Source organism: Hyla sarda, unplaced genomic scaffold, assembly GCF_029499605.1.
Source record: "Hyla sarda isolate aHylSar1 unplaced genomic scaffold, aHylSar1.hap1 scaffold_398, whole genome shotgun sequence".
In the NCBI taxonomy this organism is placed as follows: Eukaryota; Metazoa; Chordata; class Amphibia; order Anura; family Hylidae; genus Hyla; species Hyla sarda.
Genome location: NW_026610415.1, coordinates 57838 through 70485, shown reverse-complemented (window position 1 = coordinate 70485; position 12648 = coordinate 57838). Strand labels below are relative to the sequence as shown.

General features: G+C 51.1%; 2 non-coding genes and 1 pseudogene across 2 annotated transcripts; all 3 read left to right on the top strand.

Annotated features, from left to right (window-relative positions):
- The first annotated feature begins 2459 nt into the window (after positions 1 to 2459).
- Positions 2460 to 2641, top strand: LOC130333032 (U2 spliceosomal RNA). Its single transcript, XR_008875411.1, has one exon. It is a non-coding gene; the product is annotated as a U2 spliceosomal RNA (small nuclear RNA).
- Positions 2642 to 4732: 2091 nt separating this feature from the next.
- LOC130333012 (U2 spliceosomal RNA) lies at positions 4733 to 4923 on the top strand. The gene has a single exon (XR_008875396.1). It is a non-coding gene; the product is annotated as a U2 spliceosomal RNA (small nuclear RNA).
- Positions 4924 to 7021: 2098 nt separating this feature from the next.
- On the top strand, positions 7022 to 7173 carry LOC130333043 (U2 spliceosomal RNA; annotated as a pseudogene).
- Positions 7174 to 12648: the final 5475 nt, after the last annotated feature.

The following is a 12648-nucleotide window of genomic DNA, read 5'->3' as shown; positions in this document are numbered from 1 at the left end:
CGTATTCTCCGTTGAGATATTGCAGCCGCTGCTGTGTCCAGGCCCAGGAGCCTTAGCACTGTGCTGTGATGTCACTCAATACCACTGACATCACTAGGTGTAAACAACATCTCTCCTTTGCTGTGTATGTGACTATGGAGCTGTTTGGTGATGTCGTCTATTATGGCCTTCATAGAAGCAACAGGAGATTGTTGCATCCATCTAGAACCCTCAGAACTACAGTGCTATGATGTCACTCACTTCCACAGGCCTTGCAGAGTGTAAACAACAACAACCCAGCTTTGTTGTGTATGTAACCATAGGGATTTGTGATGTCACCTAGAACCTTCACAGCAGCGACAGCTTTATGAGGAGCATCAGCACTGCTCTGCCTGAGCAGAACCATCACCGCCATAGGTTGTCAAATAACCCGGGTTTAACCCACACAGGTAAGTCCAATGGGGTGCAGGCATGTCCTCTATGCTTACAGCTTCCCGTGGGTGTTGGTTTGATACCGTTTGGGGACAGCCAAGGAGGCATCTGCAGGCAACAAAGGTAGGTGTGTGCTTGTGTGTGTGTTTCCTATGCAGATCCTAAGCCCAGTGTCACATGCAAGTAGGAGGAGTAAGAAGGGTTCCTGGCAAATCCGGGTTATGGATTGCATTTAAAAAGGCCCCGTGGGAGTGCAATGGGCCCCTGTCTTGCTGCTTAGCAATAATGGTATGGGTTTAGGTTCTGCTGTGTGTACTGGTGGTTGACTGCCCCCCAGCCCAGAGTGTGCATGGAAAATTGTCTGGCAGCCTCCCTGACAGCAAGCAGTGATAGTGCCCATGAAGGGCACCTTGTTGGGCCCGCCCCTTTCACGGTTATCGCTTCTCGGCCTTTTGGCTAAGATCAAGTGTAGTTTCGGCTCACTTGGTCTGGCCAGAGGGTGTCTGGGGTACCCGGCTCCTTGGCCTTGGGGGATCGTCCTTCCTAACGGAGGGACTTCACCCCCTTGCTGCAATTGGGGAGCCGGCCTAGTCCCCGGACAACGGGGAGCGATCCCCTTTCACTGCCCACATTCTGTGGGGGAGTGTCTTTTGTTCCTGTTGGACGTGATTTTCTACAAGATGGCAGAAGAACCGGAGATGCCTGGAACCAGAGAAGAGGAGATGCCCTTTTTCGGGAGGATTAAAAATGGCGTTCGCATCCTGCTGAAGGACTCTGCTAAGAGAGGAAGAGGACTTTCTTTTGTAGTGGAGGACATGCTGTTTGGACTTCTGCACGTATCCAAGGTACAGATTCTGTCTATGCTGGAATTCCCCAAGAGGGGGTGTTATGACATAATCTTTGTCTCTGATGAAGATTGTGATTCATTTTGTAAGAAAGTGGATGCCTCTAAGACTCATGTAATCTGGGAAGGCGTGGAAGTTATTCCCCATTTTCCAGGGAAAGAAAAAATATTGACTGTAAGAATGTATAGTCCATATATCCCTGAAGAGGACATAGTTGTTTTTTTGGACCAGTTTTGTGAAGAGATTGTGCCTTTGGGTAAAGTATTTAACCAGTATGGGGTTTGGACAACAAAATGGAAGTTTAAAGTAAAATTTAGGGAGGAGGCGGGAGGGGGAACAGTGTTTCCTCCTTCCCGTTTCAAGATAGGTTCCATAAATGGGGACCTGTTTTTTGCTGGAATGCAGAATTTCTGCCGTAAGTGCAGACAATATGGACACCTGAAAGATGAATGTACGTATCTATGGTGTTATAAATGCCAGAAGGAAGGACATGGAACAGAGTCGTGTACCCAGAGGGGTAAATGTAATTTGTGTAACCAAAGTGGACATTTGTACGCAAATTGTCCAAAGAAGAAAAAGAAGAGAGAAGATGTGGGTTTGCTGCAAGATGAACCAGAAATTAATAAGAAGACTGGGCATTACTCTAAAAACTGCCCAGAAAAATCTGTGGCTATGGAGTTTGAAAGTGAAGTAAAGTTGAAGAGGAAGAAAAAAGAAGAAGAAAGTGGGAGTGAGGCTTCTGAAGGGGAGCCAACAGAGGAATTGAAGAAAAGATTTCTTGGTGAATATTTTGTTGGTTTTTTGGGCGAGGTGCTGGACCAAGCCCCAAAGGAAGAAAGAGAAGTATTTGTGCAAGATTTACTAAAATTTAAAATAAAAGTGAACACTCGACTTGAAACTGCGAGGGAAAAAGTATTGCAGTCCTTAAAGCCTGATGTGGGACGCTTCATGGCGACCTACCAAGTGTCGCCATGGTTGGCAGTTCCAGTTAAAAAAGCTTTGAAGAGTGGAGCTCTTCAATTCGGATTAATTGATTATTTGGGAGTTTTTGCTTGGAGAAAGGGTTTGATTTTGGAATAAGGTTTATTTGAGTTTTTGTTGTTAGTTATGTTGTTTTAATTTGTTTTATTTTGGAAATAAATAAAAAAGTTACCTGATGATGAGCACAAAAATCTAGTTCACATAAGATCTTAGAACTATGATTTAGTTCTGAGGGAAACTTAAAAAAAAAATCTGTTCTTATCAGTTTAATATCTGATACGTCCCCTATCTGGGGACCATATATTAAATGGATTTTTGAGAACGGGGGCCGATTTCGAAGCTTGCTTCCGTCGCCCTATGCATTGACCCGATATGGCAGTATCTTCGGGTACAGTGCACCACCCCCTTACAGGGTTAAAAAGAAAGATTCCTACTTTCATTGCTACCTGCTTGCTGGCTAGCCAGCTAGCCAGCCCTGTGGGCCTTGCTGCTGCTGCAGACAAAAAACAAAAGGTGGTGCTGCTGCTGCTTCTGCTGCTTCTGCTTCTGCTTGTGTCTGGCCGCTGTTGGAGCGTCCAGGCACAGGACTTCTGCTGCTGCTGACTAAATGGCCTCCTTAATTGGATCATTTGAGTAGCCAGCACACCTGTGCAGGTAGGGCATGACATGATAGGCAGCTGCCTTGATAGCGGGTGGGTGCTGAATGTTCCTAATTGACAAAATAAGATTAATGCTTATGAAGAAATATAAAATCTCATCCCTTCCCCAATATCGCGCCACACCCCTACCCCTTAATTCCCTGGTTGAACTTGATGGACATATGTCTTTTTTCGACCGTACTAACTATGTAACTATGTAACATAACATGGGGGGGGGGGGGGGGTCTCCTGGCTGTTCACACAGGTGTGTCATTGCTGTACATTGACCATGCATTGCTTCTGTGGTATTGCAAAGGCAAAGACAAATGCTTCCAGCCATCCATTGCACTAATGGATTGGTCATCAGCTGGCTGTCTATGTCCCGCATCAATATAGACCAAAGTACAGAGGGTTAGGCTATGCTATTGTGCACCTACCTGATGCATCAGAAGGTGCGAGGCCCTTGCTAAATTCTGTGCACAGACTTTGAGATCTATACTTTAGACTGTATCTAAACCTGCTCCAACATGGACTGACATTCTGGCCTACTTTCAGCCGATGCGACTTGTCTGTCGCTGAACAGTCGCTTTTTATGTATTCAGCACCTATGTATAATGTTGTAAAAATGCTCTAGAAGCTAAAGTCGCAGAAATGTCACACATATTTGGCCTGCAACTTTCTGTGCGACAAATTCAGACAGGAAAAATCAGTATAAATCCTTAGAAAATTATCCCCCAGTGTCTCCATCTGCTGGCGGTATTGAATAAGCATTGCTGCACTGATGGGGTATGCATTAGACAAAAAAAAAGAAGAAAAAGAAGAATAATACGCCCAGAAAAGAGGCGAAAAGGAGAAAAACGTAAAAAAACGTGAAAAAAAAGTAAGAGGAAGAGAAGGGAAAAAAAGGTGGAAATGGGTTTAAAAGTGATTTCGGCGGAGAAATATATATATATATATATATATATATATATATATATATATATACGCGCACACACACACATATATATAAACGTATTCTCCGTTGAGATATTGCAGCCGCTGCTGTGTCCAGGCCCAGGAGCCTTAGCACTGTGCTGTGATGTCACTCAATACCACTGACATCACTAGGTGTAAACAACATCTCTCCTTTGCTGTGTATGTGACTATGGAGCTGTTTGGTGATGTCGTCTATTATGGCCTTCATAGAAGCAACAGGAGATTGTTGCATCCATCTAGAACCCTCAGAACTACAGTGCTATGATGTCACTCACTTCCACAGGCCTTGCAGAGTGTAAACAACAACAACCCAGCTTTGTTGTGTATGTAACCATAGGGATTTGTGATGTCACCTAGAACCTTCACAGCAGCGACAGCTTTATGAGGAGCATCAGCACTGCTCTGCCTGAGCAGAACCATCACCGCCATAGGTTGTCAAATAACCCGGGTTTAACCCACACAGGTAAGTCCAATGGGGTGCAGGCATGTACTCTATGCTTACAGCTTCCCGTGGGTGTTGGTTTGATACCGTTTGGGGACAGCCAAGGAGGCATCTGCAGGCAACAAAGGTAGGTGTGTGCTTGTGTGTGTGTTTCTTATGCAGATCCTAAGCCCAGTGTCACATGCAAGTAGGAGGAGTAAGAAGGGTTCCTGGCAAATCCGGGTTATGGATTGCATTTAAAAAGGCCCCGTGGGAGTGCAATGGGCCCCTGTCTTGCTGCTTAGCAATAATGGTATGGGTTTAGGTTCTGCTGTGTGTACTGGTGGTTGACTGCCCCCCAGCCCAGAGTGTGCATGGAAAATTGTCTGGCAGCCTCCCTGACAGCAAGCAGTGATAGTGCCCATGAAGGGCACCTTGTTGGGCCCGCCCCTTTCACGGTTATCGCTTCTCGGCCTTTTGGCTAAGATCAAGTGTAGTATCTGTTCTTATCAGTTTAATATCTGATATGTCCCCTATCTGGGGACCATATATTAAATGGATTTTTGAGAACGGGGGCCGATTTCAAAGCTTGCTTCCGTCGCCCTATGCATTGACCCGATATGGCAGTATCTTCGGGTACAGTGCACCACCCCCTTACAGGGTTAAAAAGAAAGATTCCTACTTTCATTGCTACCTGCTTGCTGGCTAGCCAGCTAGCCAGCCCTGTGGGCCTTGCTGCTGCTGCAGCCAAAAAACAAAAGGTGGTGGTGCTGCTGCTGCTGCTTCTGCTGCTTCTGCTTCTGCTTGTGTCTGGCCGCTGTTGGAGCGTCCAGGCACAGGACTTCTGCTGCTGCTGACTAAATGGCCTCCTTAATTGGATCATTTGAGTAGCCAGCACACCTGTGCAGGTAGGTCATGACATGATAGGCAGCTGCCTTGATAGCGGGTGGGTGCTGAATGTTCCTAATTGACAAAATAAGATTAATGCTTATGAAGAAATATAAAATCTCATCCCTTCCCCAATATCGCGCCACACCCCTACCCCTTAATTCCCTGGTTGAACTTGATGGACATATGTCTTTTTTCGACCGTACTAACTATGTAACTATGTAACATAACATGGGGGGGGGGGGGTCTCCTGGCTGTTCACACAGGTGTGTCATTGCTGTACATTGACCATGCATTGCTTCTGTGGTATTGCAAAGGCAAAGACAAATGCTTCCAGCCATCCATTGCACTAATGGATTGGTCATCAGCTGGCTGTCTATGTCCCGCATCAATATAGACCAAAGTACAGAGGGTTAGGCTATGCTATTGTGCACCTACCTGATGCATCAGAAGGTGCGAGGCCCTTGCTAAATTCTGTGCACAGACTTTGAGATCTATACTTTAGACTGTATCTAAACCTGCTCCAACATGGACTGACATTCTGGCCTACTTTCAGCCGATGCGACTTGTCTGTCGCTGAACAGTCGCTTTTTATGTATTCAGCACCTATGTATAATGTTGTAAAAATGCTCTAGAAGCTAAAGTCGCAGAAATGTCACACATATTTGGCCTGCAACTTTCTGTGCGACAAATTCAGACAGGAAAAATCAGTATAAATCCTTAGAAAATTATCCCCCAGTGTCTCCATCTGCTGGCGGTATTGAATAAGCATTGCTGCACTGATGGGGTATGCATTAGACGAAAAAAAAAGAAGAAAAAGAAGAATAATACGCCCAGAAAAGAGGCGAAAAGGAGAAAAACGTAAAAAAACGTGAAAAAAAAGTAAGAGGAAGAGAAGGGAAAAAAAGGTGGAAATGGGTTTAAAAGTGATTTCGGCGGAGAATATATATATATATATATATATATATATATATATATATATATATATACGCGCACACACACACATATATATTAACGTATTCTCCGTTGAGATATTGCAGCCGCTGCTGTGTCCAGGCCCAGGAGCCTTAGCACTGTGCTGTGATGTCACTCAATACCACTGACATCACTAGGTGTAAACAACATCTCTCCTTTGCTGTGTATGTGACTATGGAGCTGTTTGGTGATGTCGTCTATTATGGCCTTCATAGAAGCAACAGGAGATTGTTGCATCCATCTAGAACCCTCAGAACTACAGTGCTATGATGTCACTCACTTCCACAGGCCTTGCAGAGTGTAAACAGCAACAACCCAGCTTTGTTGTGTATGTAACCATAGGGATTTGTGATGTCACCTAGAACCTTCACAGCAGCGACAGCTTTATGAGGAGCATCAGCACTGCTCTGCCTGAGCAGAACCATCACCGCCATAGGTTGTCAAATAACCCGGGTTTAACCCACACAGGTAAGTCCAATGGGGTGCAGGCATGTCCTCTATGCTTACAGCTTCCCGTGGGTGTTGGTTTGATACCGTTTGGGGACAGCCAAGGAGGCATCTGCAGGCAACAAAGGTAGGTGTGTGCTTGTGTGTGTGTTTCCTATGCAGATCCTAAGCCCAGTGTCACATGCAAGTAGGAGGAGTAAGAAGGGTTCCTGGCAAATCCGGGTTATGGATTGCATTTAAAAAGGCCCCGTGGGAGTGCAATGGGCCCCTGTCTTGCTGCTTAGCAATAATGGTATGGGTTTAGGTTCTGCTGTGTGTACTGGTGGTTGACTGCCCCCCAGCCCAGAGTGTGCATGGAAAATTGTCTGGCAGCCTCCCTGACAGCAAGCAGTGATAGTGCCCATGAAGGGCACCTTGTTGGGCCCGCCCCTTTCACGGTTATCGCTTCTCGGCCTTTTGGCTAAGATCAAGTGTAGTATCTGTTCTTATCAGTTTATACTGACCTGGCAGGGGAGATACCATGATCGCTACGGTCTGAAGAACTCCAAGCATTGTGGTAGAGATTTTGCGTAGTACGATTGCAGTACTTTTCGTTCTTATTAGAACCGCATTTCTCTAGAGCATACCACCTGAAGATCGTCTCCTGCCTGCCTCGGAACATCTGAAGAAGGAGAAGATCTTGAAGACTGCAGCTCCGGAAGAAGCCGACGAAGAACCTGGAAGAAGGGAATCGGCGGTGAATTCCGGAACAGCGGCGAAGAGGAAGGCGGCGCAGAATCTTTTCGAAGAAACTCGCTGCCTCTGGAGAAGGATTTGCATAGCTCCTCCCACCGGGACCGGATCTGCATAGCTCCTCCCACCCGGGAAAGAAGACTTTGCGAAGCCTCTCTCCACAAGCAAGCAAGGAAGCGGAAAAGAGCCTGCTGGAAGAAGCCATGGCCTCAACCAGCAAGTCCACCCAGGAGGCTGCAGGGCAAGGCCTGGAGGTCCAGCCCCAACCACAGCAAGCTTCAACCTCCACCACGGCAAGGCAGAAGGGCGGCAGAAGTCCTAACCTGGAAGCCCCAACCCTGGAGCCCTGGATGAGGCAGACTGTTGCCTTGAAGCTCAAGCCCGTGGACGGAAGGGTGCCGGACATGTCCCACGACGTGTTCTGCAAGAAGATGCTGGCGGATCAAGGCTTCCCCACGGCTGACACCCTGGGAATAGCAACCTTCTTTTCGGGAATCTTCTACATCACCTTTGCCACCATTGGGACCTGTAGAAGATACTGGGAGGTGGTGAAAGCGGCGAGTCCCGAATCCCCTTTCTCTCGCTTTGTGGGCAACTGCCTTATTCAAAGAGAGGAGAGGCGGGTGACGGTCTCAATGCGGAACCCACACACCCCAGGCACGGACATCTCGACCTTCCTGAAGCGCTTCTGCACCGTGGTGAGGGAGCCCACCCGCATCCTGAACTCACTCGGATACTGGACCTGCAAGTGGTCTGTGGTCGTCAGACTCAACAAGAACCCTGCTTCTCCAGACGGACTACAGCACCTGCCAACGACATTTTCCTTGGGCAACTCCACAGGACTTATCTTCTACCCGGACATGCCGCAGACCTGCAGGAGATGTGGCAAGATGGGCCACGAGGGCAAGGACTGTACGGAGGATGCCTGCAGGTATTGCCGTGTGACAGGTCACACGACCAAGGACTGCCCCAAGAGCAAGACCTGCAACCTCTGCGGACTGGCAGCCCACAGCTACAAGGACTGCCCCCAGAGGGAGAGAACATGGGCATCTGTGGCAGCGAGAGCACCGAAGCCAGCCCCAGCTCCGGAGCCAACACCACGGATGGCCAAGCCGACCAAGGAGGGTAAGAAGGCGAAAGCCACCACCCCTGCCCTGTCCCGCCCCTCCCCTGCCCCTCCCGCCCCATCCCCTGCCCCTCCCGCCCCATCTCCTGCCCCTCCCGCCCCATCTCCTGCCCCTCCCGCCCCATCTCCTGCCCCATCCCGCTCCACCCCCGCCCCATCCCGTCCCACCCCTGCCCCACCCCGTCCCACCCCTGCCCCTCCTGCCCCATCCCGTCCCACCCCTGCCCCTCCTGCCCCATCCCGTCCCACCCCTGCCCCTCCTGCCCCATCCCGCCCCACCCCTGCCCCCCGTACCCCACCCCGGCCCACCCCTGCCCCGTCCTCCCCTGCCCCGTCCTCCCCTGCCCGGCCCACCCCTGCCCCGTCCTCCCCTGCCCGACCCACCCCTGCCCCGTCCTCCCCTGCCCGGGCACTCTCTCCTGCCCCCCGCCCCACCCAGCCTCCTTTCTCTCCTGGCCCAGCAGCACCTAACCCCCCTCCAGCTGCTGGTGCCCGCCCTTCGGAGGACTTTCCTGTGATTCCTCCCCCAGGTACCATACAGAGGAAGAGGAAAGGAAGGGACAACGCATCAGAAGAGTCCCACAAAAGAAAGATAATCGAGACCTGCGAGACCCCTCAAGCTTCAGATGAGGAGGAGGAGATGGAGCAGGTCTGCGAGAGCCTTGAAGCTTCAGAAGGAGAGGAGGTGATGGAGCAGGCCCAAGTGGAACAGGTCCAAGCAGAGCCAGTCCAAGCTCAATCTATGGAGGAGCTGCTGCAGGACCCAGAGGTCAAGAAAATCCTGGACACTCCGTCCAACACGGTCTACGACGAGTTCTTGGAAGGGCGCTACGAGAAGCCACACGAGCCGACAGGCGCCAGAGAAGAGGACCCGTCCGACCAGACTGGTAACTAGTATCAGAACTAACCTCTCTTTTTATTCCCATGGCTGATCTCAACATCTTCTGCATTAATGTGAGGAGTATTAGAGCTTGGTTTAGATTTCAGACTGTTCTTACGTTCTTAGATTCCCAGAGGTGTGATGTTTACATGTTGCAGGAATGTGCTTTGTCTGTTTCTAGGTCTTACAACCATCTGGCCAGGCAGTGGCCTCACGGCCCTTCCTACTGGTCTGGTGGGGGCGACAATAGGTCTGCGGGGGTGGCCATCCTGATCAGGGGAGGTAACTTTGCACTTGATTCCGTCCGGGAGCTCGTCTGTGGCAGACTTCTTGTCGCAGACGGTTCCTGGGCGGGTGAGCCCGTGCGGCTCATCAACGTGTATGCCTCCCCTGAGAGGGATGTCCGACTGGAGGTTCTCCAGGCCCTGCGGGCTGAACTCGCCACCACTAGGGCAGTAGTGTTGGGTGGTGACTTCAACTGCCCCATTGAGGTGGACGGGCGCAGTTCTGGCACATCCGCCAACCTGGACGTGACGTCTAAACTGCTGATTGAGATGGTGACGGAGGCATCCTTGCAGGACGTTGTCGGGTCCATCGGGAACGGCTCCGTAAACTATACGTGGAGCCGCCCCGATGGCTCGCTCCGTTCTCGGATAGACTTCATCTTCACTTCGAGAGCAGTCAGAAAGGTGTCGTACTCTATGGTCCCCTGCTTCTTCTCTGACCACAGGGCCATTCGATTCCGGGGGACTCTGGGCCATGGATTCCCACCTGGCCCAGGCTCCTGGAAGTTGAATTGTGCCCTGTTGGAGCAGAGGGAGGTCATGGAGGAACTTAGGGATGCGTACCTTGTATGGCGAAATGACAAATGTCTGTTCAAGTGCATCAGCGATTGGTGGGAATATGTTAAAGTCGAATTCCGTTGTTTCTTTCAAGCAAAAGGCAGACAACAGGCGTGTGCGAAGAAGTGGGACTTGAGGAAACTGCAGCGCGAGCTGCGGTCCCTGCAGGACCTGCTCCAGTGTGGCTGGGACGTCAGGGAGGAGCTGGAGGAGACCAAAAAGAGCTTGAAAAGGCACTTTGAGGAGGAATCCAAGCGAATCGTCTTTCGTTCCAAGGTGGAGAACCTGGAGAAGGGTGAGAAATGTAACTCTTTCTTTTTCAGGAAGCTCCATGCCGGCCACACGCCCCTGACTGAGCTACGAGATGAGACCGGACACATGAGGAGCGGCAAGGAGGAAGTGATGGGGGTCGTCCACGACTTCTACGGCAACCTCTACGCCCCCAAGTCATTCGACCCCGAAGCCGCCGAGAGGTTCCTGTCAGGTGTCACTAACGTTGTTGATCCCGCAGGTGCGGCGGCTATGGACGATCCCTTGACGGTGGGGGAGCTGCTCTCTGCCGCTAAATCCTTTAAGCCCGGCAGGACCCCGGGCAGTGACGGTCTCCCGGCCGAGCTCTACGTAGCGCTGGGTGACCTGATCTGTCCGGACCTGTTGGAGGTGTACGAGGAGATGGTGGTGGGGGGCAGAATGCCTCCGTCGTTGAGGGAAGGGATGATCACGATCTTGTATAAGCGGAAGGGGGAGAGATGTGACCTGAAAAACTGGCGTCCCATCTCTCTCCTGAACGTGGACTACAAGATCCTCGCCAAGGTGCTGGCCAACAGGCTGAAACCTGTCATGGGGCAGATCGTCCATCCGGACCAGACCTGCAGCATTCCTGGCCGCAGGATTGCCGACAGCCTTGCCCTTGTGAGAGACACGGTCCATTACATCCAGGACCGCGGGGGCCGCGCCGCCCTGGTCAGCTTAGATCAGGAGAAGGCGTTCGACCGTGTCTCCCACGCATTCATGGACAGGGTTTTGCGCAGGCTGGGTCTGGGGAAGATGTTTTGCTCTTTTGTTAACGTTATGTATTTTGACATTTACAGCACGGTGTTGGTGAACGGCTGGAAGACTGACCCCTTTCCTATTCTTTCAGGGGTTAGACAAGGCTGCCCTCTTTCACCTCTCCTTTTTGTTTGTGTTATAGAGCTCTTCGCTGAGACTATCCGGCAGAATGGAGAGATCAGAGGGATCACCGCACCAGGACCAGATCGCCACGAGGTCAAGTGCTCGCTCTACATGGACGACGTGACCGTCTTCTGCGCTGACCAGCGTTCGGTGACTGCACTCGTCCAGACCTGCGAGGACTTCGGCAGAGCTTCGGGGGCAAAAGTCAACTGCGGGAAGTCGGAGGCCATGCTCTTCGGGGAGTGGCACCTGGCTTCTTCCGCCCCCTTCCCCTTTACTATTAAGCCGGACTTCATTCAAATTCTTGGAGTCTGGTTCGGGAAGGAAGGAGCGGCCCTTAAGTCTTGGCAAGACCGACTAGGAAGGATAAACTCAAAGATCGGACTGTGGAGCTCCAGAAAGCTCACGATGGAAGGCAAGGCACTTGTCCTGCGGAGTGAAGTTTTGCCTGTGCTCCAATATACCGCACAGGCCTGGCCTCCCCATACCACCGTTTGCAAGGCCATCACCCGGACAGTGTTTGGCTTCATCTGGGGCAAAATGGACAGAGTCAAGAGGACCGTGATGTACAAGGAACCCCGCAAGGGTGGGAAGGGAATACCCGACATCCCCGCTCTGCTGAGGGCCTCCTTTGCATGTGTCACGGTGCAGCGGACTCTTGTAGAAAAGACTGGCTCAGCGGGCAGGTCCATGTCTCGCTTGCTTCTCATGCCCCTCTGGAGACAGCTGGGCTGGGACAAGTGGGACAGCTCCATCCCTTACAACTGGAACACTCCCTGGTTCTATGGGGATGTTGTCCGGTTTGTGAGGGAGCACCAGCTGGAAGGACTGAAACCAGACCTATGGAAGCCAAAGACAATCCACAAGCTCATCCGAGCTAAGGACTCGACCGAGCTGGTTCCGGGACTCCCCGCAGCCACTGCAGAGACAGTTTGGAACAATGTGGCCTCAAAGCGGCTTACCAATGGACACAAGGACTTGTCGTGGATGGCCGTCATGGGAGGTCTCTCTCTCAGGTCATTCATGCATGCCCGCAACCTGTGCAAGACCCGGTACTGCCCCCGTTGCCCCTACGTGGAGGAAACATCTTTCCACGTGTTTTGGCAGTGCCCCTTTGCACAGGGTCTGTTGGACGCCCTAGAACATGAACTCAGAGACTCAGTGCCCAGGAGCTGCCTATCGTACCATTCGGTGCTTTACGGCCTGTTCCCTGGGACCCACGACGTGGAGGCCATCCAGGAGGCCTGGCGCCTTATGAACTGTTTTAAGGACGCAGTGTGGCTTGCCAGGAACCGCCTCGTGATCAACAGGGAA